The following is a 27,265-nucleotide window of genomic DNA, read 5'->3' on the forward strand; positions in this document are numbered from 1 at the left end:
TCATTGGTTATTTATGTAATTTGCTATTTGTAGGACCTTACTGTGTGCAATTTGGCAACCGCAGTTACTTACGTGACAAGAATGACTACGCTTCCAAAGTAATCCATTGGCTGTGAAGTGCGTCGCAACACCAAAGGTGGTGCATTATATAAATGCAAGCTTTTTGTTTACTAAAACGTCATTAGAGCATCCAGTTGTATTTGGGACATCTCCAATGTTTCTGCCTCTGCTACCCCGCATGCCAAATTGTTCCCAGCATTTAGCCATCTTTGAGTAAAGATGTTCTTATTACCAATTTTAAGTATACTCTATCTCCCCTGGTTTTACACTCCTGGCTTACTTTAAAGTAATACAGGAAACTCTTTTTTTTAATCCGGCACCAACAGGACCGGCGTGGTGCCGGTTTATCAAAAAGTCCGGATTACAGAGAGGCATAGTTAAAAGGTACGAGAGCTCCGTACACAGCAACAAATCCAGGCTTCCCTGTTGCTTAGCAACATGTGCAGGAACTCCGGCCACAGACCAAGCGTCCCTGTTGCTTAGCAACAAGTGCACAAACCCCAGTTACACAGCCACAGATCGAGGAACTGCCACTAATATGAAGTAAAACTTACCTGAACCTACTCCTGAATTTTGCCAGTTAACAGAGATTTCCGGTTATTTAGGTGCCGGTAAATCGAGAGTTTCCTGTATCTGAGGTTTACCTCATCATTTAATATTTTTTACACTTCAATGGACCACCTTTTTTTCTAGACTTTAGCTCAGTCCCTTCACTTTTGGGATCTCTCTGGTGGCATTTCCCTGCACAATTTTCATGATAGTGACCAGAAATGAACCCAGTGTTCTGGGTCGGACCAGTGAATTGTAAAGCCTAAGCATAACCTCGGGAAACTCCACTGTTTCGGCTCTATATCCCAACATTCTTTTAATTTTATTTATTTTTTTTTTTATTTTTTTTTTTTAAAAAAGAAAAACTTGTGTCACCTTATTGTTTATGAACTGAAAGTGACAAGTCTACCATCAGTCCCAGGACCTTTTCAAAATCTCCTGTTGCCAATTATACGCAACCAATGTTCAAAACTTTACATTTATCTGTGTTAAATGAGTCAGATCTTTACCGAGTGGTATAGCCAGTCAAAATCCTTCACTAGATCCTCTATGCCTGGTTTTGTTATACAGCCCATTTTTTTGATGCATCACCAACTGGCAACATTTATCTTCTGGGGAAAATCTGAAGGTTAGTATAACTCTAATCCAATCTTTAACAGAAGTCAAACTTTAAAACTGCAGCAACCTCTCTCTAAATTAATGTCGCGAATATTCGTGTAAAAAAAAACACTAAATTCACATTCATTGCTGACAGCATGTACTCGAGCAACATATTCACCCATCACCATCCAGGAAGAAGGTTGCAGCAGTCGAATATTTGAGAAAGACCACAAGTCACTTTTCAAAACAAAACTTAACACATTTTTAAATTTTTTTTTTTTTTTTTTTATAAACTAACCTGTAGATAGGTTGTGGAAGGTAATTTTCTCCTTCAATACGGATGTCGGGATACCGCTGGTTAATAACCCGCGTATACTCCTCAAACACCCTCCTGTATCCTCAGGAGATACTAATGAGAAAAGAGAAATACAATTAGTTGTAGGGACTAAATCATGTGTCTCAGCAAGATGTCTTCTTTATATGCTGTTTTCTTTGGAAACCAAAGCAGAACTGAAGATTTTTAAAGTTACAACAGTTTCGTAACATTAGCTTTATAACTGCAGCTCCCCTGACGGGCTTGTGGATAAAGACACTGCCCACCCAGTGCAACATGTGGCCAGAGTAGAAGGCACCAGGATTGATTTGTACGCCGAGTCAGCACCCGTGAACTAAGGCCAGGGGGGAGAGGGGGGGGGGAAGCAGCCAGGGTTTCCTAGCCTGATGGTTATCCAATTACTGATACTGGAAAGTCAAAATGCATGGGTGTACTCAGTTGGACAGAGTCAGCTATGCTGCCTTCCACAGCTGCATATCCGACTGACTCAAGAGGACTGACTAATTCATCGAGGTACCAGAAAGCTGCCAGCGCACCCCAGCAAGGGGCAAGCATCTGCAGAAAAGGGGGATGGGGAGGAAATTGGAAAAATGTTATCGGTTGCTGTGACTCCTGGCACAATCTAAAGAGGGCTACATACTTCACCTATATATTTGGCAACATGTATACACAACATGATAAAACAGACATAGCAGCATGAAGAGGTTTTTAAGATTCCATTAAATCAGGTAATCACAAAATTGCACTTTAAAAGTAAAAGTTAAGATAAAATATAGTTGAAACTAATTAGCTCTGCCGGTACATTGCACCTGGAAAACAAAACCCTTTTAGGTTCTTACTGCCACTGTGGCAGAAATAGCAGTCGGCCATCCAAGTCACACTCGAAAGACATTCACGACTCAGCATGGCAGCACAGCAGATGTTGGAAGCGGAAAAATCCTAGGCTCCAAATGACTATGTAATGTGCAGAACATCGGCCCTCTGCCCAGTTCCTAGCACACTTCTATTTAATCTATAGAGAAGAAACGAGTATCCAAGTGGATGGTTTCCATTTACTGAGAAAGCCCATTATTGTGGAGATAGGTTACAGGAAACTTTTTTTTAATCCGGCACCGACGGGACCGACGTGGTGCCGGTTCATCAAAAATTCCGGATCACCGAGCGCTATAGTAAAAGATACGGAGAGCCGAGAGCTCCGTATAAAGCAACAAACCCTGTTGCTTAGCAACAGGTTCAGAACAATGGCCACAAGTTCCAAGCGTCTCTGTAGCTTAGCAACAGCTGCAGCCACACCCTTGCACAGCAACAGATGGAGGAAGGCAAGTAATATGAAGTATGAACCTACTCCTGAATTTTGCCGGTTAACCGAGATTTCCGGTTATTTAGGTGCCGGTAAATCGAAGGTTTCCTGTAATTGCCTTTGACAGTTGAATTGATTTCTTTTCTCAGAACAGTGTTCAGGTGCTGGAGGAGGGGAACGCAAATGGAGACCCAAAGCCTCTGCTCACCGCTCTCCCGGATTTTCTAAAGTTCTAACTGTAGGCCCGTTTTTTTTTTTTTAATTAAAAAATTGAGCAAACCAGTGTGTAGGTTGCCAAAGATGAAGAGAATTAAAAACAGATGAGGTGCATTAGGAAGGGAATTCTAGGCAGGCATGGGGACTAATGAGCGGTTTCCATACACGTCATGTCACTGCTCAAGTAGAAGGCAAGCATAAAATGGTCCAAATCAAACAGCAGCTTGTGGGTTTCCAATGCTGCTGGCAATCGGGAGGTTGGATACTTTATATCGAGAGTAACAGGGATGGCAGCAGTGATACGACAGCACACGCCCAGTGTAAGAATGCCACGAATACCAGCCTATCTGTTTGGAGACCTGAACGCAAAAGAGAACGATCTGGCTGATTAAAATCACTCAAAGATTACTAGAGATATTTTATCATGGAATGTAGCTCCAGCAAAATTCATTGGCGTGTCGACAGGTCCTCTCCTGCTAAATTCCTCTACATTGCAACTTCCCTTCCTGCTTTCAGAAATCCCCTTTAAACCTCTTCTCTCTGACTATGGTTCTAAGCCCCTCCTTCCTGGGTTCTGTTCCTATTTTTTTTCTTTCTTGCTTGGCACCCACCTTTTCTTTCCTCTGTCCCATAAAGGATTCAGACATGTTCTATGTGAGCCGCACTTTGAAAACGTCAGTCGCTGCTGTAAAGGTCCAATATGATGAAGTTTTTCCAATTTAAAAACACAATCCTACCTCAGCATTTGTACCCAATGTTTTCAATTTTAGGTTACAACCAATAAAGCCTCAACAACTCCTCAGACAATGAAGCAGTCCATGCCCGCATGCAAGACCTGGATGATGTTCAGGCTTGGGCTGATAAGTGGCAGGTAACATTCATGCCACAGAAGTGCCAGGCAATGAGTATCTCCAACAAGCGAGAGTCTAACCACCGCCCCTTGACATTCAACAGCATTACCATCACCGAATCCCCCACCATCAACATCCTGGGGGTCACCACTGACCAGAAACTTAACTGGACCAGCCACATAAATACTGTGGCAACAAGAGCAGGTCAGAGGCTAGGTATTCTGTGGCGAGTGTCTCACCTCCTGACTCCCCAAAACCTTTCCACCATCTACAAGGCACAAGTAAGGAGTGTGATGGAATACTCTCCACTTGCCTGGTTGAGTGCAGCTCCAACAACACTCAAGAAGCTCCAGGACAAAGCAGCCCGCTTGATTGGCACCCCATCCACCACCTTAAACATTCACTCCCTCCACCACTGGCATACCATGGCTGCAGTGTGTACCATCTATAAGACGCACTGCAGCAACGCGCCAAGGCTTCTTCAGCAGCACCTCCCAAACCTGCGACCTCTTCCACCTAGAAGGACAAGGGCAGCAGGCGCATGGGAACACCACCACCTCCAAGTTCCCCTCCACGGCACACACCATCCTGATGTAGAAGTATATCGCCGATCCTTCATCGTCGCTGGGTCAAAATCCTGGAACTCCCTCCCTAACAGCACTGTGTGAGTACCTTCACCACACGGGCTGCAGCGGTTCAAGGCGGCGGCTCACCACCACCTTCTCAAGGGCAATAAATGCTGGCCTTGCCAGCGATGCCCACATCCCATAAACAAGTTGTTTTTTTAAACCAGCACCAGAATGGAAATTTTGCAGCTAGCGTTTATTGCACAACACTGGAAGTCCCATGATCGAAGTGCAGAGATATCTTCTCATTCTTGGGTTCATTTCCTCAATATCAAGAGCTCTCCATTGGTCCACCAGACTGAACTGAAATTTAAACGAACTTGCGCAATACCACTAAACTCAAACAAAAAAATTGTCCTCATTTCCTTTTCTGGGTATTCCTGATTTATCTTTTGGTTTTAACCTTAACTCCCTCTCGGGTGATTGTGAAAGATCCCAAGGCACTTTCTGAAGAGGAGCAAAGGGTTCTCCCACTATCCTGGCCAATATTTATCCATCACCCAACGTCGTTAAAAACTGATTATCTGGTCATTTATTTAATTGCTGTGCACAAATTGGCTGCTGCATTTCCTACATTACAACAGTGACTATACACTTCAAAAAGGTATTTCATTGGCTGTAAAGCACTCTGGGACATCGAGGTCATGAAAGGTGCTATATAAAGGCAAGTTCTTTTGCTATAAGTGAGCCTTGGTCGCTGATATTGGCGAACTATTTAACCACAGAGGGAAGGAGGGTGTATAGTCACAGCTAAACTCGAACCTGTCCTCACCAGACATTTCCAGAGGAGTTGATGGACAAGAAATCAGGAACACAATACCCGATCTCTCGAAGTTAGGGTACTGACATCTGCTAACATTGTAGCGAAAATGCACCTTAAAGGTGTCCTTAAAACTGAGTTTTCAGCAGCCCTACTGAACTTTGGGAAATAAAAAGAGCTAATGCTAAGAATCATAGATGCTCAAATTAAATGGGATTTCAGACTTAGCAGATCTAAGTTGATAAGATCACAACTTAGAGATGTTAATGTCTAATGGAGACAAAAAAAAACACTTTTTATTTAGAATTGTTTATTTCCACTGTTACTGAAGATTGAAGTTATTGGAGCAAACTAATCATCAGACATATCTGCATTTTGTTATTCCATATTTAACTAGGAGTTATTACAATTCCTTGATATATCTCAAAAGTAACTGACACCTAAAGGCGTGAACTCTTGCAATACTTGCGTTACTCAGATTGGTTAACAGTAAAACAGGTTTATTTGACAATCAGAGATATAAATCTGCAGTATTTGTTTTTTCTATAAAAGATTTTTTATTTACATAAATGTGTGGTGGAAAAGCTTCGGCAAACGATTATCCCAGGGCTTTCTGAAAAGGGGGGAATGAGAGAGAGAGAGAGAGAGAGAGAGAGAGAGAGAGAGAGATTGATTACAGAAGTTGAGATTTACAGACTAAAGAAGCGAGATGTTGAAGTGCACCATTTGGATTTACGAGAAGTTTCCCTGAGAATAAGGGAAGTGAGATTTGAACTACAGTAGCTCTAATCCAAATATAGCTGTCAATGTGCAAGGTGGCGCTATCCAGGAAACAGATAATCCAAGAGCTAACAGATACCACATCTACAGATGGAGATTCACTGACATCCCAAGAGACTGACTGAAGCATTCCAGGGAAAGGTAAGGCAATCGACTCCACTACACTTAATTTAGGAGGACGAGGTCATGCAAGATCCTGGAATAATTGCTGATGGTGCATCAGTGATAAGCTGAACTAATTAGACTTTTAAATGTATCCAATTAAAGCCGTTAACATTTCAACAACCTAAGGAGTCTAACCATAAACGAGTATATCTTGACGTTATATCAATCTCAGATAGTGACCCGGAATTTCCTGTAAATTCGGCATAAGAGCGGAGTTGCGCTGTTTCCTCCCTCCCCCCCGCCACAGGAAAATCGCGTATAATTGACTTATGCCAGTTTTAAGGCCGAAGCATCGCTACGCGGGAATTTCCTTGAACATTTGTGGCGCTTCCAAGATATATCCGCCAATGTTTATTTACATAGCTCTGCCACCATGCAAAAAAAAAACCAGCTCGCGCATGTTTCGTGCATTTACACCAGTAATGCACGGCCATAGATTTACACCCCAAAAAAATGTAGCAGGACAGGATTGGCACAACTGGAGGAGTAACTGCATTTCTCGGGTCTAAATGTGATGAGCTTTAAAAAAAAATTGCAATCTTAAGTTTTTGACTTAAGTAGATTCGGAAGAAAGTTGTTGGAAGAAATAGATTTTCTGTTCTTGTGGCCCGTGTATATAAACTGTTGTATATCACTTTCTAAAACAGGGGTGGCAGCTCAAGGCACATGCGGCTCCTCTGTTGCTCAAGAAATCATAAGAGTCAAGTAATAAATAGTACCACTGAAGAAATAAAAGACATTAAAGAAACTATGGCCCAGAAATTCGGGTCGGGGGCTTCCCGCGGGTGCAAGCCCCCAACCTGCACTTACCTAGCGCGCCGGCCATTGAGCTGTGGGCCCGCATGGGATTCCGACCCTGGGCCTGCTCCAACTGCCGGCGCGCAGTGTTCGCGTATCCCAGGGGCGCAGTTAGTTCGATGCGTCCCCTGGGATCACGTGGGCCATGGAGAGCCAATGGTAGCAGGAAAATGCTTCATTCATAAAATTGACAGGAAGAGCTGTCAAAACGTTAAATACTATAAGCCCCAAAACATCACAAACTTCAAATAAATTTTTTTCAAAAAAAATCACATTTTTAAAATAACTAAATTACATAAAATAACTTTTAAACAATAATTTAAATTTGAAAAAATTAATTACATTTTCTAACGGGGCTAAAAATAAACTTACCTTTCTTTAAAGTATTTAAAAATAATAAACCTGTGGAAAAAATGTTTTAATTTTAATTAATTCACCACTTACCTTGTTAAAAGCAGGCCTTGCGACTGCTTTTTAAAACTAACTCCTGGAGACTTACCCTCCCGGAGAAACCTGGAAAAAAAACGCAAGTTCCAGGTGTACGCGCTGCCTCTCCGGCGCACGCGTTCCACCTCTCAACCCTTCTTTCAGGGGAACGGAAGTTCCGGTTTCCCGCGCATGCACGAAACCAGCAATTCCGTTGGGCCTACAGGCGAGTACCCAGCGTGTACTCACCCGTGGAGACCCGAATTTCTGGGCCAATGGACTTTTGAATATTGAAGAGAGTGAGAGGTCCGATGAAAATAATGAGATTGAAAATCTGAGCTTCAGGTATGAAATTAAACCAGGTTTGATAATGAAGCCAGTAAAAGTCAGCGGGATCACTAGCTCTGAAGAACGAATGAACAGGTTGTTGCAAGTTTAGGGTCTTCCTTTGATAGTCTCTTCATGTAATAATACAATAGTGTACATGATACACTTCTCCTCAGGTGAGTCATCTTGCTTGACTTCTAACTACTCCCATGAATTCTAATCTTCTCACAGCCTTTGCAGTATACTGTTTTAAAAAAAAAAAAACCTGTGACCAATGTTGCCTCTAATTTTTTATTGAGCTGCGCGGCCCTTTGAACAGGCTGCGCGGGCCATTTAAAATTCCACGCATGCACAGTTTTGCTCTTTAAAAGCCGGCTCTCTTTAAAAACTGGCTGCGCGGGGACCTCGAGAGTGCTGGGCGACCAAGGGGACGTTGCCCGTGACTGCTGTGCTGCTTTCATTTTTATATTTCCCCTCTATTCACAGGCAGAGTGAGACGAGAGGCTTTCCAACACAATGGGTGCGAGACATCTTTCGATTACCGAGACAGGCTAACAAATCGCTTATGTACTGTCTACGAGGGAAACAACAAAGCGACCTCAGTAGCATTTTAACAACCCATCATTAAAAACCATAATTTAAACGCCTTCCCCCCCACCCTCCTCAAAGAAAAACATTTCTGTGGAAAAACAGTCTTAAAAAAGGATTACAGTCACAACAGAATGTGGTAAGTGGGTGGTAACGTCAACAGTGGCACGAAAAAAGCAGCAACAAAATGGTGATTAGAACGTGGTGATTTTAATGATTTTCCTGCGGACTGGATTTTACCGAAGTATCCTTGATTTATGCGGTTTTATAGTTTTACCTACGACACAAAGCTGGGTGGGCGTGTGTGCTGTGAGGAGGATGCAGAGAAACTCCAGTATGATTTGGACAGGTTGGGTGATTGGGCAGATGCAGTATAATGTGGATAAATGCGAGGTTATCCACTTTGGTGACAAAAACAGGAAGGCAGATTATTATCTGAACGGCAATAGATTGGGAGAAGGGGAAGTGCAACGAGACCTGGGTGTCCTTGTGCACCAGTCGCTGAAGGTAAGCATGCAGGTGCAGCAGGCGGTTAAGAAGGCAATGGTATGTGGCTTTAATAGCGAGAGGATTCAAGTACAGGAGCAAGGATGTCTTGCTGCAGTTGTACAGGGCCTTGGTGAGACCACACCTTGAGTATGGTGGGCAGTTTTGGTCGCCTTATCTGAGGAAGGGTGTTCTTGCCATGGAGGGAGTGCAGCGAAGATTCACCAGACTGATACCTGGGATGGCAGGAATGACGTATGAGGAGAGATTGGGTCAATTAGGCTTGTATTCGCTAGAGTTTAGATGAATGAGAGGGAATCCCATTGAAACTTATAAAACTCTAACAGAACTAGACAGACTAGGTGCAGGAAGGATGTTCCCGATGGCAGTGGAGTCCAGAACTAGGGGTCGGAGTCTAAGGATAAGGGGTAAGCCATTTAGGACAGAGATGAGGAGGAATTTCTTCACCCAGAGAGTGGTGAACCTGTGGAATTCTCTACCACAGAAAGCAGTTGAGGCTAATTCATTAAATATATTCAAGAAGGAGTTAGATATATTTCTTAAGGCTAAAGGGATCAAGGGATATGGGGAGAAAGCAGGGACAGGGTACTGAGTTTGGATGATCAGCCATGATCTCATTAAATGGCGGAACAGGCTTGATGGGCCGAGTGGCCTACTCCTATCTTCTATGTTTCCATCTGATGCAAGAATGGACTAAGTACAGAATCAATTAAAATGTTGACATTTTGGATCCTGCCTATGCCCAAGGGAACATTACAGAAAGTCATGTCACACTTATAAATGTTCCTTCCTGACTTCATTCAGCTGGAATGCTTATATCTCGGCCTTTCGCCTGGCTCCATTTAAAAATATATAAACCTTTAAATCACTTCTTTTGCTGAGCTTTTTATTTGCTCTGCATATAAATATACGCCGTGACTTACCCTGCCAACATATTCCAGGCTGATGTTACAACGTAGAGGATCGGCAACAAAGCTCTCTTTGAAGCTGGACTGAGCACACATCAACGCAAACCATCATAGATCAGCAGTTTGCCATTTTCCTACCCAGACTTATGCTTCTGCTGGTGATGAGGTTTTCATTTAAATATAGGAGTCCTGAGCTTTAATGCACTACAATTTCCGACATAGCAACACTGACTACACTTTAAAAGTACAGTAAACTCTAGTTTAAACGGCACTTAATCGTCCGGAATTCTTTAATAACCGGCAAAATAGATAACCGGTAATCTTGCCGAATCCATCCAGCACTCGTTTTGCCGAGTCCGAGTCTCCCGTGGTGGCCGAGTTAGTCAGTGGTTTTTATTTTTGTTTGTGTTAAAAATAGCCTTGGTAGGTAAACCTCTCTGTTATCCAGAATGTTTCATCAACCGGCACCATCCTGGTCCCGTAGCTGCCGGATAGAAAGAGTTTACTGTACTTTGTTGCCTGTAAAACACTCTGGGACGTCCGGAGGTTGTGAAAGCCACTGTATCAGACCGGGTGGAAGGAGAGCCAGGGAGAAGCAGGCCCCGGGGACGTCGGTACCACGGCGGCTGAAGATTGTCGGGCAGGAGTGCGGGAAAGGCGGAGCGAGGCGAGAGCGGACCCTGTTGTGATGGCGCTGATGAAGATGGCTGCCGTCCTTGCGGGCTCCGTGCGTACAAGGCAGCTAAGTGTCCTTTGCTGCTTGGTGCGCTCGGCTCGTTAAGAAAAAAGCATTTCACTGACTGGATTTCACTTGTTGTATTTGGTTATGTGACAAATAAAATTGAAAAATTAAATGCAAGTTGTTTCAAGTCCTTCTTTTGTTAATGTTTAAATGCACCATCTTGTACAGTACGATCATATGAAATGGATGGGAAACACAGACCTGGTCCCTCTAGATATGGTGCAGCAACGTACACCATCTATCCACTACTTAACCCATCAATCTCTTGGGAGAGGCAAAAAAAAAAACACTCCCACAAACAAACATCTCAGCCTAAGGATATAATCAGTTTCTCTCGCGCAGAATCAATTCGACACAAGGTGCATCAGAATCTGCAGCATACAATATTTCTCCAATGGCAGCCCAACCAAATTAAACAGGTTGGACAGCTCACGCACATCTTAAATATTTTTTAAACAGAAAATATTCTGGGGAGGCATTATACAAGATAGTCGTGTAACGGATTGACCCAATAGAAACACAGAAACATAGGAGCAGGAGTAGGCCATTCGGCCCCTCGAGCCTGCTCCGCCATTCAATGAGATCATGGCTGATCATCCAAATTCAGTACCCAGTCCCGGCTTTCTCCCCATACCCCTTGATCCCTTTAGCCTTAAGAAATATATAACTCCTTCTGGAATATATTTAATGAATTGGCCTCAACTGCCTTCTGTGGTAGAGAATTCCACAGGTTCACCACTCTCTGGGTGAAGAAATTCCTCCTCTGTCCTAAATGGCTTACCCCTTATCCTTAGACTGTGACCCCTGGTTCTGGACTCCCCCGCCATTGGGAACATCCTTCCTGCATCTAGTCCTGTTAGAATTTTATAAGTTTCATGTCTACCTATCGGATTGTGTGCAGCAGCTCCTACGGCTGATCCGTTGTGCAAAATTGATTCCGCATGAGAAATTGATCAAAATTAATCAGCAATAACAAATTTATAGCTCAGAAATGTTGCAAAAATAATACAAGTCCACTTCAGGTGACATGCCAGGTACAGACATTGTGACACAGAAAACATGCCATCACTTCAATAAGCAAAAAATATTATTGGTCCTGAAGGTAAGGCAATGGCTGCAAGTCCTACTGTAATGATCCAGAGACTCAAGTTCAAAGCCCACCACGGCAGCTGGGGAATTTAAATTCAATTAATAATCAATCTGGAATAAAAAGCTAGCATCAGTAATGGTGGCCATGAAACTACCAGATTGTCGAAAAAACCCATCTGGTTCTTTAGGGAAGGAAATCTGCCGTCCTTACCCGGTCTGGCCTATGTGTGACTCCAGACCCACAGCAATGTGGCTGACTCTTAACTGCCCTCGGAAATGGCCTAGCAAGACACTCAGTTGTACTCAAGGCGACGGCTCACCACCACCTTCGAGGGCAACTAGGGATGGGCAATAAATGCTGGCCTTGCCCAGCAATGCCCACATCCCGTGAACGAATAACAAACCATTATTAGGCTGAAATGTCGGGGCTCCTGTTCATAGATTGTAGTGTAGCGGCAAAGGGAATGTTTACTGTGCCGTAGCATGCAGAAAGCGGGAAGCCTGTTACTGGAGTCCAACATTTGGCTATGCTTACACAAAGTATGGAAAGAATTTGTAAAAATCCTCCATGACGGTGGCACCTCATGGGCTGATCAAAGTCGACATGGCATAAAATTTAATTGGAACAATCTGGTTACTAGTGTTGAACAGCAGGGTTTGCATGGAAGGCCTGGGCTTTGGTTGTTATTTGAACTAAATTCCACATCATTAGTCATGTTTTGCTGGCTACAGCTATCAGAGGTTTTTTTTTAGGTGGGGCGGGGGGGGAGAAGACAGGGGAAGAAGCTGTCTAAAGCTACTGGGCCAGCCACTATTCAATTCAATTCAAATTACTTTATTGGCATGACAAGGTACATCTTATGTTGCCAAAGCACAGAAAAACATGTATGATTGAACACGTAAACGCAGATCTAGACAGTGTATAGACAGATATATCCCTGTATACATAAATATACACACATATAATATGCATATATAATCTTTTCTTAGATTGAACTATCCTTTAGAAGCACATCTCTTGAAAATGAGGAAGTATGGCGAGAGAGATGAAATGTTTTCCGCACCATATTATACTTAATCAAGTTTGCAAACTCTATGTACATTTAAAAGGCAAAAATCCCACTAGCTGAATACTTAAAGGGGAAAGGGACCGGAAGCAAGGCCGATTTCCTAAATCAGCAGGATGATGCTGATTAATTAGTTCAGTTAAACTCTGGACGCCCCTTTTGCTTCCTCATTTTACTGAGAGAGATAAATGCAGCGAGTAATCATGCAAGTAATGTCACAATATTGCTGAATCACCTTAGCAAAACAGCTCAAAGGCCTGCGACTGAAAATCTCAAAGCAGCTACTTACCCATTGTTCACAACTGCTCCAGACAGTATTAAGTTGTTTCACTGGCTTCACCAGACAGAGCGAAATGCTCTAACCACAATGTCTACAATGCAGGCACCTACTAGCCAAAAACCATTATATAATTCGGCAGGCAAAATGCATTTTTAAACAAAAAGGGGAAAAACAGGAACTGCCAGCGGGCATTGTAAATGGTTCCCTCTTCTCAGGTACTGTCCGACTCCCTTTTAAATCTGCCGTCATCACCCCCTCAAAGAATCAACCCTTGACCCCCCATCCTTGCAAACCACCACCGCATTTCCAACCTCTCTTTGCACTCCAAAGTCCTTCAATGCGTTTGCGCATCTCAAATCCGTGCCCATCTTTCCCGCAACTGCGTGCTTCAACCTCTCTAACCAGCTTTCCACCCCGCCACAACACTGAGGCGGTCTTAATCAAAGTTAGAAATGACATCCTCTGTCTCTGTAATCGAGATGTACTCATTGTTCTCAATGTCTCTGCAATCTTTGACACGATCGACAACACCATCCTCCTCCAATGCTTCTCCTCCGTTGTCCAGCTGAGTTCTCGCCTAGTTCTAAGTTTATCTATCCAGTTGTAGCCAGAGAATCTCCTGCAATGACTTCTCGCCCTGCCCCCGCACCATTACCTCTGGAGTCTCCTAAGCATCTATCCTTGGCTCGCTCCTATTTCTCATCTACTGCCCCTCAGTGATTTTATCCAAAAACAGAACATCAGGTTCCATATCTACGCTTACGGCATCCAGCTCCACCTCACCAACACCTCGCTTGACTCCCCCACATTCTGTGTTGTCAGCCTGCTTGTCTGATAGAGTCCCGAATGAGCTTCAATTTCTTTCAATGAAAGCCACAGGTCCTTGGCCCTCACCACAAACTCTGTTTCCTTGCTACCGATCCCATCCGCCTTCCTGGCCACCATCAGGCTGAAACAGACATTGCCATCCTAACGGACCCCAAACTGAGCTTCTGACCCCCGATATACTCTCCATCACAAAGACTATCTACTTCCACTTCCGTAACATCGCTCATCTCCACCCCTGCCTCAGCACATTTGCTGCTGAAACACGTACCGTGCTTTTGTTACCTCCAGACTAGACAATTCCCGTGCTCTCCTGGCTGGGCCACCTATCTTCCACCTTCTATAAACGTGAGCTCATTCCAAACTCTGCTGCCCATATCCTAACACTCACCAAGTCCTACTCACCCATCCCCACTGTGCTCGCTGACCTACACTGACTCCACCTCCACCACCTTGAATTTCAAATCCTTATCATCATGATCAAATCCCTCCATGGCCTCGCACCGCCCTATCGCTGTAACCTCCTCCAGCCCAACAACCCTCCAAGAACTCCGCATTCCTCCAATTCTGGCCTCTTGCACATCCTCCACTTCCTGCACATCCTCCACTTCCTTCACCCCACCATTGACGGCCCTGCCTTCATCTGTCGAGGCCCCAAGCTCTGGAATTCCCTCCCTATACCCCTTTGTCTCTCGCTCCTCCTTCCTGACCCTCCCTAAAGCCTACCTCTGAGCAAGCTTTCAGTCACCCCTGCCAATACCTCCTTTGGCTCAGTCAATTTTTGTCTGTTTACACTCCTGTGAAGCACCTTGAGATATTTTCCTATGTTAAAGGTGCTATATAAATGCAAGTTGTTGTTGTTACAATCTTACTAAGATTAGGTTTGTTATGGATGAAGTCTAGGAATTTTGGAATTCAGAAGTACACCCATCACTAAACATAAAGCTACTGGCCACAATGTTACCAATACCTTCGTATTTCAATAATGGAATCGCAGGGCTCAGGTAAACTGTTCAAGCGCCAGTCAGACACTAAACCTCCCTTTAATCAATACATAATAAGATAATACTCTGAAGTGTGTTGCATGGCAGTACCAAGAGGTTAGGAACCCCATAGCTCAAAGGTGATGACTCATACTGATGTACAGTTCCACAGGCCGTAGAATACCTGGCTGAATGCAGCTCCAACAACACTCAAGAAGCAGGACAAAGCAGCCCCTTGATCGGTACCCCATCCACCATCTTAAACAGTCACTCCCTCCACCACTGGCACAACGTGCCTGCAGTGTACACCATCTACAAGATACACTGCAGCAACTCGCCAAGGCTTCTTCGACAGCACCTCCCAAACCTGCAACATCTGCAACCTAGAGTCAGCCAGTGGCTCAGTGGGTAGCACACTCACCTCAGAGTCACATGGTTGTGGGTTCAAGGCCCACTCCAGGGACTTGAGCACAAAATCTAGGCTGACACTCCAGTGCAGTACTGAGGGAGCGCTGCACTGTCGGAGGTGCCGTCTTTCAGATGAGATGTTAAACCGAGGCCCCGTCTGCTCTCTCAGGTGGACGCAACATATCCCATGGCACTAATCGAAGAGCAGGGGAGTTATCCCCGGTATCCTGGCCAATATTTATCCCTCAATCAACATCGCTAAAAAAAAACAGAATATCATGATCACATTGCTGTTTGTGGGAGCTTGCTGTGCACAAATTCACTACCGCGTTTCCTACATTACAACAGTGACTACACTTCAAAAAGTACTTAATTGGCTGTAAAGCACTTTGGGACGTCCGGTGGTCATGAAAGGCGCTATATAAATGCAAGTCTTTCTTCTTTAGAAAGACAAGGCGCATGGGAACACCACCACCTCCAAGTTCCTCTCCAAATCACACACCATCCTGACTTGAAAATATATCGCCATTCCTCCATCGTCACTGGGTCAAAATCCTAGAACTCACTACCTAACAGCGCTGTGGGAGTACCTTCACCGTACGGACTGCAGCGGTTCAAGGCGGCTCACCACCACCTTCTCGAGGGCAATTAGGGACGGGCAATAAATGCTGGCCTTGCCAGCAATGCCCACATCCTGTGAATTAATTAATTTTAAAAAGCCATTGGCACCACGCCCAGCTCGCCATTCTTCACAAGACTGCACACTGAAGGTCGACAGCCTATTAAAATGTAGAGCATCAAATCTGAGCTCAACTCTGTTCTCACCCAAAGTCCACAAATCAATAGTTTTCAAAAGAGCTCACTGAACATCAGGAATAGAAACCTTGGATGAATTTTCCCCACACCAGCCAAGGAATTCCCTGGCCAACTCAGTAGTCATACTGCTACCACAACTGGGCACAGATCAGGGGCTGAATCTGGGCAATTTACCACACCATGTGCCAATATAAGTGCTTCAGCTTGGTTGCTCTCTTGCTACTGCTTGAAAATATTATGGGTTCAAGTCCATAATCGAGGCCGACATTCCAGTTCAATCGTGACAGAGTGGCTGCAGTGTTGAAGGTACCGCACCACGCTCAATCAGCTCCGATGGACGAGTCACATTGTCCGCATGCCCGATACGAGACTCCCAAAACAAGCGCTCTACTCGGAGCTCCGGCACGGCAAGAGAGCCCCAGGTGGGCAGAGGAAACGCTTCAAGGACACCCTCAAAGCCTCCTTGAAAAAGTGTAACATCCCCACCGACACCTGGGAATCCCTGGCCCAAGACCGCACAAAGTGGAGGAGAAGCATCCGGGAAGGCGCCGAACACCTCGAGTCTCTTCGCCGGGAGCAAGCGGAAGCCAAGCGCAGGCAGCGCAAGGAGCGCACGTCAACCCAAGCACCCCACCCACCCGCCCCCTTCAACCACCGTCTGCCCCACCTGTGACAGAGACTGTAGGTCCCGCACTGGACTCATCAGTCACCCGAGAACTCATTTTTAATGTGGAAGCAAGTCATCCTCGGTTCCGAGGGACTGCCTAAGAAGAAGGAGGGCCGCACTGGAGATGAGATATTCAAGTAACACCCTGCAGGATCTGGTGAATGTTAAAGATCACATGAGACTATTCAAAGGCCTCTTCTGGTGCCCCGACCACCATTCCTCACTCAACCAATATCACCCAAAAAAAAAAAGCATGAAACTGGTCAATGTTACGAAAGACATTTGCTGTGTTTGCCCAAATAACATCACTGCACTTCAGCTTATTGTGTCAGCCACAGATTTTATTAATCAAGGACTGATTCATAAACGCAATAAAAGCTGGTCAAATTTGCAGATGATACCAACTAGTCGATTCACAACACAATTCGGGAAATACAAAATATGGACAGAACAATAGGTGAAATGTAATTATAAAATACTGTACACAATAGGAAAACATTGGACAAAATATTACTCAAATGCTGTCAAAATAGCCAAGGATGAAGTTGAGAGAGATTTGGGGTTTTTGTAGATACATCTAAGCACTGTAAAGCAGCAGTCAGCAAAGCAAATAAATGCTGAACTGTCTGAAATCCAAATCACAGGAAGTCACACTCAAACTGTATGCTGTTTTGGTCAGGCCACACTTTGTATATACGGTGGTCATTTCTGGGCATTGAGGCACAAAAGTGACATTCAAATTCTTGAGGCAGTCCAGAGAAGATCCGTCAGACTGGTTCCTAGCATGAGATGTACAAGGAAAGACCGGAGAAACACAGGCTTCAAAAGGAAGCAACTAAGAACTAACCAGAAAGTGGCATATAAAAGTTGGCAAAATGGTATGGAAATTATTTCAAATTAAATTTCAAGAACAGAACAATAGGACACAGTTTTAAACTAATAAAAGGCAAGTTTAGGCCTGCTGTCAGGAAGTAATTCTTTGTACAAAAAAATGATCACATGGAATGGCTTACATAGGAACTGCTGGGAAAAAAAGACCAAAATCCATCTAGTTCGCCTTCGACCATTCTGGTAAATGCATGATACAACGATGGTGAAGCTGTTATAGAGCAGTGAAGATGAAAACCCTGGAATTATTTTAAACAAGTGGATGCTGCAATTGGGATGGGGAAGGAGACAAGAAATGTAGGCCTTCTGGATGGATGAATGAATTAAGAAAAAAGACTTAAAAGAAATACTTAGATTTATATGATAGCAAAAATGGAGAGAGAAACAGAGTCAATGTTTCGGGTCGAAACCCTTCTACAGAACTCCGTTCTCTCTGTTGCTCTCTCCACGGATGTTGCCTGGCCTGCTGAGTTTTTCCAGCGTTTTCTGTTCTGTTGTTAGTTAGATTTCTATAGCGCCTTTCACGACCACCGGACGTCTCAAAGCGCTTTACAGCCAATGAAGTACTTTTGCAGTGTAGTCACTGTTGTAAGGCAGCAGCCAGTTTGCGCACAGCAAGCTCCCACAAATGTGATAATGACCAGATAATCTGTTTTCGTTATGTTGATTGAGGGATAACTCCCCTGCTCTTCTTCGAAATAGTTCCTTTTACGTCCACCCGAGAGCAGAGACAGGGCCTCAGTTTAACATCTCATCCATTTACTTATGTTATTAAGGAGATCGGGCAGGAAAGTGGAGTTCAGGTCAATGATCAGCCATGATCTTATTGAATGGCGGGGCAAGCTCGAGGGGTCGTATGGCCTACTCCTGCTCTTACTTCTTATGTTCTTATCCGAAAGACGGCACCTCCGACAGTGCAGCGCTCCCTCAGTACTGCACTGGAGTGTCAGCCTAGATTTAGTGCTCAAGTCCCTGGAGTGGGACTTGAACCCACAACCATGTGACTTGAACCCACAACCATGTGACTCAGAGGCGAGTGTGCAACCCACGGAGTCACAGCTGATGTGAAGAGGAACCTTATTTATTCATATTTAACTTAGAATACAATTAGAGGCTGTATAAACACAAGTAGTATTGACACTGAGCAACCAGAAGGTGAAAGGGGAAAATGTTTTCTGATTATTATCTTCATTTTGTAGGTGTATTGGGTGTCTGATGACAACAGGCTTCCACAATGAAGTCACAGGATATGCAATCCAAATTTAGTTAATTAACTTTTACAGGGAATTATATAGCCTGCACGTCATACACAGATGCCATTCAACCCAGTGGGCTTGCTCCATTATACATACACACACTCCATACTATAACACAAGCCAATTCAACATTGGATTGAAAACCAAGCCTTACTTTCTAAATAACTAATACAAAACCAAAATACTGTGGATACTGGAAATCTGAAACAAAAACAGAAAATGTTGGAAACACTCAGCCAGTCAGGCAGCACCTGTGGAGAGAGTGTTAACGTTTCAGGTCGATGACCTTTCATAATTTTCCAGTTCTGATGAAAGATCGACCTGAAACGTTAACTCTGTTTCCTCTCTCCACAGATGCTGCCTGACCTGCTGAGCATTTTGTTTTTATTCTGAATAATTTTTAGCCTGCAATTATAACACACATGTATTATCAAATAATATTTTTCCAGCATTTTTGTTTTTATTCTAAGTAACTAATTTTTAGCCTAAAAATATTATGTATTGAAAATGTTAGAGATTTCAAAAATCATATATTTGAAAACTAGTTAACATGTCAAAATATAAATTTAATTCCATACATCATTCTGAGAATATAATGCATGTTTCCCCCCCCAATGCTGTAAACGGCATCTTATGTAACCTGCCCCCCAAGGCCCAGTGCCGTGCAGCAGAGGCAGTCACTTCCTACTGGGGCTCGGGCCTAGCGCCGCTTCAAGTTGAATCCTCGCCTCTTGGGAGTGTGTCAGCCCCGCGGTGTGAAGGCGCGTTTCACCTTCCCCTTCCCCTTCCCCGGCCTCACCAGATCTGGAAGCGCAGCACCGGCCCGGTGACGTACTGCATCCTCAGCCGCTTGTCGGCCAGCCCTTGGCCGATGTCGCCCAGGCAGGCGAGCGCCAGGAACAGACAAGAGAGCGCAACGCTGCCGGCCGCCATTGTCGCCGCAGCTCCACTCCCCGTAACCGCGGAGACCGAACTGCCCGTGCCTGCTGCGCCTGCGCCGCGGAGACCCAGGTGCCGGCGCCTACTGCACATGCGCCGCGGAGACCCAGGTGCCGGCGCCTACTGCACATGCGCCGCGGAGACCCAGCTGCCCGTACCTGCTGCGCCTGCGCCGCGGAAACCCAGCTGCCGGCGCCTACTGCGCCTGCGCCGCCGTGACCCAGCTGCCGGCGCCTACTGCGCCTGCGCCGCGGAAACCCAGCTGCACGTGCCTGCTGCGGCTGCGCCTGCGCCGCGGAGACCAAGCTGCCAGCGCCTACTGCGCCTGCGCTGCGCAGTCTGCAGGCTCAGCGTCACGTTATCGTTACCACGTGACCGCAGTAGAGTAACACCAAAGGCTGCAACTTGGTGCACACCTACTTGTGTGTGTATATATATAACTAACTTTCACAAGGGAATTGGATAAATACTTGAAGGGAAAAACATTTGCACAAGGGACTAATTGGATAGGTCTTTCAAAGAGCCAGTACAGGCACAATGAAAAGAAAGACTTGCATTTATATAGCACCTTTCACAACCTCAGGATCCCTCCCCCCACCCCATCAAAGTGCTTTACGACCAGTAAAGTACTTTATGAAGTGTAGCCACTGTTGTAATGTAGGAAACACAGCAGACAATTTGCGCACAGCAAGTTCGCACACACAGCATTGTGATAATGACCAGATAATCTGTTTTAGTGATATTGATTGAGGAGCCAGTGCACCGGGGATAACTTCCCCGCTCTTCTTTAGAATAGTGCTGTGGGATCTTATACTTCCACCTGAGAGAGCAGATGGGGTCTCGGTTTAACGTTTCATCCGAAAGACCGCACCTCTGACAGTGCAGCACTCCCTCAGCACTGCACTGGAGTGTCAGCCTAGATTTATGTGCTCAAGTCTCTGGAGTGGGACTTAAACCCACAACCTTCTGACTCAGAGGTGAGGGTGCTACCCACTGAGCGACGGCTGATGGGCTGAATGGCCTCCTGTAGTGTATCATTCTGTGATTCTATATATATACATATATATGCACACAATACATACACACTGAGATAACAAGGAAGAAAATGAAAAATCTGAAATAAAAACATAAGAGTATTACAAATAAGCATCTGAAAAAGAGTTTAGTGTACAGACCTTTCATTGGAATTGGGGCTTAGCTCATCACTTAGTTTGCTAATATATTTTACATCAAACAGAATACATGGAATGTTTGTGGCAACTCAAAAGGTCTGGGAACCGGAAACAGTCCTCGACTTCACAGCAAGTTTGGTAACGTTTCATGCCTTTGATATGTTTTTATATATTTGAGTTAATGATTTTTTTTATTCGTTTATGGGATGTGGGCGTCGCTGGCAAGGCCAGCATTTATTGCCCATCCCTATTTGCCCTTGAGAAGGTGGTGGTGAGCCGCCTTCTTGAACTGCTGCAGTCCGTGTGGTGAAGGTGCTCCCACAGTGCTGTTAGGGAGGGAGTTCCAGGATTTTGACCCAGCGATGATGAAGGATCGGTGATATATTTCCAAGTCAGGATGGTGTATGACTTGGAGGGGAACTTGGAGGTGGTGGTGTTCCCATGCACCTGCTGCCCTTGTCCTTCTAGGTGGAAGAGGTCACGGGTTTGGGAGGTGCTGCCGAAGAAGCCTTGGCGAGTTGCTGCAGTGCATCTTGTAGATGGTAAACACTGCAGCCACGGTACGCCAGTGATGGAGGGAGTGAATGTTTAAGGTGGTGGATGGGGTGCCAATCAAGTGGGCTGTTTTGTCCTGGATGGTGTCGAGCTTCCTGAGTGTTGTTGGAGCTGCACTCATCCAGGCAAGTGGAGAGTAATCCATCACACTCCTTACTTGTGCCTTGTAGATGGTGGAAAGGCTTTGGGGAATCAGGAGGTGAGACACTCGCCGCAGAATACCCAGCCTCTGACCTGCTGTTGTAGCCACAGTATTTATGTGGCTGGTCCAGTTAAGTTTCTGGTTAATGGTGACCCTCCAGGATGTTGATAGTGCGGGATTCAGCGATGGTAATGCCATTGAATGTCAAGGGGAGGTGGTTAGACTCTCGCTTGTTGGAGATAGTCATTGCCTGGCACTTCTGTGGCGCAAATGTTACCTGCCACTTATCAGCCCAAGCCTGAACATCGTCCAGGTCTTGCTGCCTTCGGGCATGGACTGCTTCACTATCTGAGGAGTTGTGAATGGCACTGAACACTGTGCAGTCATCAGCAAACATCCCCATTTCTGACCTTATGTTGGAGGGAATGTCATTGATGAAGCAGCTGAAGATGGTTGGGCCTAGGACACTGCCCTGAGGAACTCCTGCAGCGATGTCCTGGGGCTGTGATGATTGACCTTCAACCACCACAACCATCTTCCTTTGTGCTAGGTATGACTCCAGCCAGTGGAGCGATTTCCCCCTGATTCACATTGACATCAGTTTTACTAGGGCTCCTTGATGCCAGACTCGGTCAAATGCTGCCTTGATGTCAAGGGCACTCACTCTCACCTTACCTCTGGAATTCAGCTCCTTTGTCCATGTTTGGATCAAGGCTGTAATGAGGTCGGGAGCCGAGTGGTCTTGGCGGAACCCAAACTGGGCATCAGTGAGCAGGTTATTGGTGAGTAAGTGCCGCTTGATAGCACTGTCGATGACACCTTCCATCACTTTGCTGATGATTGAGAGTAGACTGATGGGGCGATAATTGGTCGGGTTGGATTTGTCCTGCTTTTTGTGGACAGGACATACCTGGGCAGTTTTCCACATTGTCGGATAGATGCCAGTGTTATAGCTGTACTGGAACAGCTTGGCTAGAGGCGCGGCTAGTTCTGGAGCACAAGTCTTCAGCATGATAGCCGGGATGTTGTCGGGGCCCATAGCCTTTGCTGTATCCAGTGCGCTCAGCTATTTCTTGATATCACGTGGAGTGAATCGAATTGGCTGAAGACTGGCTTCTGTGGGGACCTCGGGAGTAGGCCGATAAGGATCATCCACTTGGCACTTCTGGCTGAAGATGGCTGCAAATGCTTCAGCCTTGTCTTTTGCACTCACGTGCTGGGCGCCACCATCATTGAGGATGGGGATATTCTTGGAGCCTCCTCCTCCCGTTAGTTATTTAATGGTCCACCACCATTCACGACTGGATGTGGCAGGACTACAGAGCTTTGATCTGACCCGTTGATTGTGGGATCGCTTAGCCCTGTCTATAGCATGCTGCTTCCGCTTTTTAGCATGCATGTAGTCCTGTGTTGCAGCTTCCCCAGGTTGGCACCTCATTTTTAGGTACACCTGGTGCTGCTCCTGGCATGTGCTTCTACACTCGTTGCTGAACCAGGATTGGTCCCCTAGCTTGGTGGTAATGGTAGAGTGAGGGATATGCTGGGCCATGAGGTTACAGATTGTGGTGGAATACAATTCTGCTGCTGCTGATGGCCCACACGCCTCATGGATGCCCAGTTTTGAGCTGCTAGATCTGCTCTGAATCTATCCCATTTAGCACGGTGGTAGTGCCACACCACACAGTGTGAAGACGGGATTTTGTCTCCATGTTGACTGTATGGTGGTCACTGCTGCCACTGCTGTCATGGACAGATGCATCTGCGACAGGTAGATTGGTGAGGACGAGATCAAGTAGGTTTTTCCCTCGTGTTGGTTCTCTCACCACCTGTCGCAGGTCCAGACTGGCAGTTATGTCCTTCAGGACTTGGCCAGCTCAGTCAGTAGTGGTACTACCGAGCCACTGTTGCTGGTGGACATTGAAGTCCCCCACCCAGAGTACATTCTGTGCCCTTGCTACTCTCAGTGCTTCTTCCAAGTGGTGTTCAACATGGAGGAGTACTGATTCATCAGCTGAGGGAGGGCGGTAGATGGTAATCAGCAGGAGGTTTCCTTGCCCATGCTTGACCTGAAGCCATGAGACATCATGGGGTCCGGAGTCAATGTTGAAGACTCCCAGGGCCACTCCTTCCCGACTGTATACCACTGTGCCGCCACCCCTCGTGGGCCTGTTCTGCCGGTGGGACAGGACATACCCAGGGATGGTGATGGAAGAGTTCGGGACATTGGTTGAAAGGAATGATTCTGTGAGTATGATTATGTCAGGCTGTTGCTTGACTAGTCTGTGGGACAGCTCTCCCAATTTTGGCACAAGTCCCCAGATGTTGGTGAGGAGGACTTTGCAGCGTTGCTGTGTCCATAGCCAGTGCCGAGGTCGATGCCGGGTGGTCCGTCCGGATTCATTCTTATTATTGTGTTTCATAGCAGTTAGTTACAACTGAGTGACTTGCTCGGCCATTTCAGAGGGCAGTTAAGAGTCAACCACATTGCTGTGGGTTTGAAGTCACATACAGGCCAGACCAGGTAAGGATGGCAGATTTCCTTCCCTAAAGCACATTAGTGAACCAGATGGGTTTTTTACAACAGTGAAGTATTTTTCAAGCGTAGTCACTGTTGTAATGTGGGAAACGCGGCAGCCAATTTGTGCACAGCAAGCTCCCGCAAGCAGGAACGTGATAATGACCAAATAATCTGTTTTTGTTTTGTTGGTTGAGGGATAAATATTGGCCAGAACACCGGGGATAACTCGGGTTAACGTCTCATCCGAAGGACGGCACCTCCGACAGTGCAGCACTCCCTCAGCGCTGCACTGGAGTGTCAGCCTAGCTTTGTGTGCTCAAGTCCCTGGAGTGGACCCACAACCTTCTGACTCAGAGGCGAGGGTGCTACCAACTGAGCCACAAGCTGACAAAGGCAGCGGTAGAGAAAATACAAGATAAGATTCAAGGGTCTGAACCAATGTTCCCCCTAATATCTTTTTGGGTGCACGACCCCTTCAAGGGGCTGCGCGGCCCATTCACAGTTTTGCACCAGCACAAAATTTCACATTTCACGCGGGACAGGCGGAGAGCTGCACAAACCTGTAGCTTAGAGCGAACGTTGGTCTGAACAGAATTGGTGTTTAATTTTTTGATTTAAGTTGTGTTTTAGATATCTATTTTTGTATCCTCTCGCTAATATTACAGTAATAAAGGTGCTTTTCCTGTTTGAGTAATATTAGTCGCAGTCAGTGTCACAATCTCACTCCACTTCCACACATTTTGAAAAGTGTAGATGTGCAGAGAGACCTTGGTGTCCATGTACACAAATCTTTAAAGGTGGCAGGGCAAGGTGATAAGGTGGTTAAAAAAGCATATGGGTTAGTTGGTGTTATGTCTTCTAGCGCTCGTAGTGCTTTGTAAAGACGCCTCTGGACTCGGTAGTTTGTAATTATAAACTACTGTTTTATTTGAGTTGTAATGGCTGCCTGCCGCATGGTGCGGGTTGATAATTCCAAGTGCCCTGTGCGGTGCCTGCGCACTACTTTCCCAGCATCGTAGTGCTGCTACACTTGATTTGAGTGTTAGTACACTTGTACAATGTAGTCCCAACATAACTATGTAACATCCCTCTTTCCCAACAAAACTAATTACATCAATTTTTCTATTTTACAATGTTTCCAGTTGAACAACGTTAACAAAATACAGAACGTGAGCTTTCTTTGCTCAATTTATATACAGATATTTGTCCATGTTGTTTTACTGTTCTGTGCGAATTATAATTGTCTTTATAATTATTCGCGATACCGCTCAGGTGGTTGTATGTTACTCCTCCATCTTGTGGACTTGGCTGTAACTATTCCTTTCTGCGGTGTTTTGGTGTGTTCATTTCTTGTTGCCGGTGCTGTCGTGTTTGGCTCTGGAGAGTGCATGTTTGCAGTTGTTGTATTTGAGGTGTTTGTTTCTGGCGTTATATTGTTTTCCGTATCTGGTACCATAACTGCTGTTACTGTTGTCCGCTGTTTGACAGCTTCAGGTGAGGGTCTGATATGGATCCTGTTTCGCCTGTATTGGTTTCCAGGTTCTGTCTCTACCAAGTAAGATCTTGGAGTATCAGCTTTTCCAATAACCTTGGCTGGACTCCATGTTCTCAACAATGGATCTTGTATATGCACTGATTGCCCATTTAGCAGCTCCGGTAGTGGTTTTGCATGCTTGTTATATTGTGTGCTCCCCGCAGCTTGTGTTTTCATCAGCTTCTGCCGAACGTCCTCTTGGTCCTGGGGAGGATATATCTTTGCTGGTAGAGTTGTTTTGTATTTTCTACCGTTTAGTAGTTCTGCTGGTGATTTCGAGTCTGCTCTCAAAGGTGTCGATCTGATTGCCAAAAGGGCGAGATCTTGGTCTTCTCCCATCTCCTTGCTTTTAATGAGAGCTCTTTTGACTGTTTGGATCTGTCTTTCAATAAATCCGTGTCCCCTTGGGTAATGTGGGGATGAGGTAATTATTTTAAATCCGTATTTTCCAGCCAGTGCTCTGAAGTCGCTGGAGGTGAATTGTGTCCCATTGTCGCAGATGACCTTCTCTGGGATGCCCTGTTCTGCGAATAAGTTTTTCGCAATTTTTGTGATTGTTGTGGCTCTCATGTCATTTATCCTTCTGACAAAAGGAAATTTTGAGTAGTAGTCTGCTACTATGATGTACCACTCCTGGTTGCACAGGAACAGATCTGTTCCGACCGTGTGCCATGGTCTCGGGGGTACTTCCATTTGAATCATCTCCTCCTTCTGCTGTGTGTTTCAGTATTTCTGGCAAATGCAGCATGTGGAGACCATTTGTTCTATGCTTTTGTACAAGCCTATCCAGTACACAGCTGATCTGGCTCTTAGTTTACATTTCTCCATCCCCATATGGCCTTGGTGTATTATGCGGAGAAGTTCCGTTTGCATCGTTTTTGGTATTATGATTCTTGAGCCAGCAAGGAGAACACCATCCTCCACCGAGATGTCATCTCTGATTGTCCAGTACTGTCGGATTTGCTTTTGGACCTGCTGGACCTTCTCCGGCCACCCCTGTATTACCTGTTGCATGAGTAGTAGCAACTCCTCTTCTTTACCAGTCTCCTCTTGAATTTGGCTAAGCTTTGTGGGAGTAACATTTACGAGGTGGTGTATTTTTACTGTCAGGCCCTTCATCTCGTGTTTTTCGTGTGGTGACAATCGAGACAATGCATCTGCCAGAGCCATTTCTTTTCCTGGCCGGTATTTTAATTCGAAGTCGTAACTTTGGAGTCTTAACAGTAACCTTTGCAGTCTTGCTGGGGCCTTGCTTAGGTTTTTCTTGTAAATTTGTTCGAGTGGACGATGGTCACTCTCTACCTCGAATTTTCTTCCATATAAGTAGGTGTGGAACTTTTCGCATCCGTATACTATTGCCAATAGCTCTCTTTCGATGTTTGCGTATCTTGTCTCTGTTGATGTCAATGCCTTCGATGCGAAAGCTATTGGTTTTCCTTCCTGCACGAGGGCTGCCCCTAGCCCCCTGGTAGAGGCATCTACCTGTAGGGTGACAGTTTTTTTTCTATCGTAATAAGACAGGCTGGTTTCTTTACATAATAATTCCTTTAGGTGTTTGAAGTTCCTCTCATGGGATTCTGACCATTGGT

General features: G+C 45.3%; 1 pseudogene across 1 annotated transcript in view; it reads right to left on the reverse strand.

Moving 5' to 3' along the window:
• Positions 1-19,826, reverse strand: part of LOC147115517 (thioredoxin reductase-like selenoprotein T) — a 39,823-nt pseudogene extending 19,997 nt beyond the window's left edge. Inside the window, exons 1-2 of the transcript XR_015078627.1 lie at positions 19,616-19,826; positions 1,508-1,618 (exon numbers count right to left, since the gene is read on the reverse strand). The product of XR_015078627.1 is annotated as a thioredoxin reductase-like selenoprotein T (transcript). The remainder of the gene's footprint in view (positions 1-1,507; positions 1,619-19,615) is intronic.
• Between the last annotated feature and the right edge of the window lie 7,439 nt (positions 19,827-27,265).

This window comes from Somniosus microcephalus, chromosome 6, assembly GCF_052327205.1.
Source record: "Somniosus microcephalus isolate GS21.2 chromosome 6, FLI_Smic_1.0, whole genome shotgun sequence".
In the NCBI taxonomy this organism is placed as follows: Eukaryota; Metazoa; Chordata; class Chondrichthyes; order Squaliformes; family Somniosidae; genus Somniosus; species Somniosus microcephalus.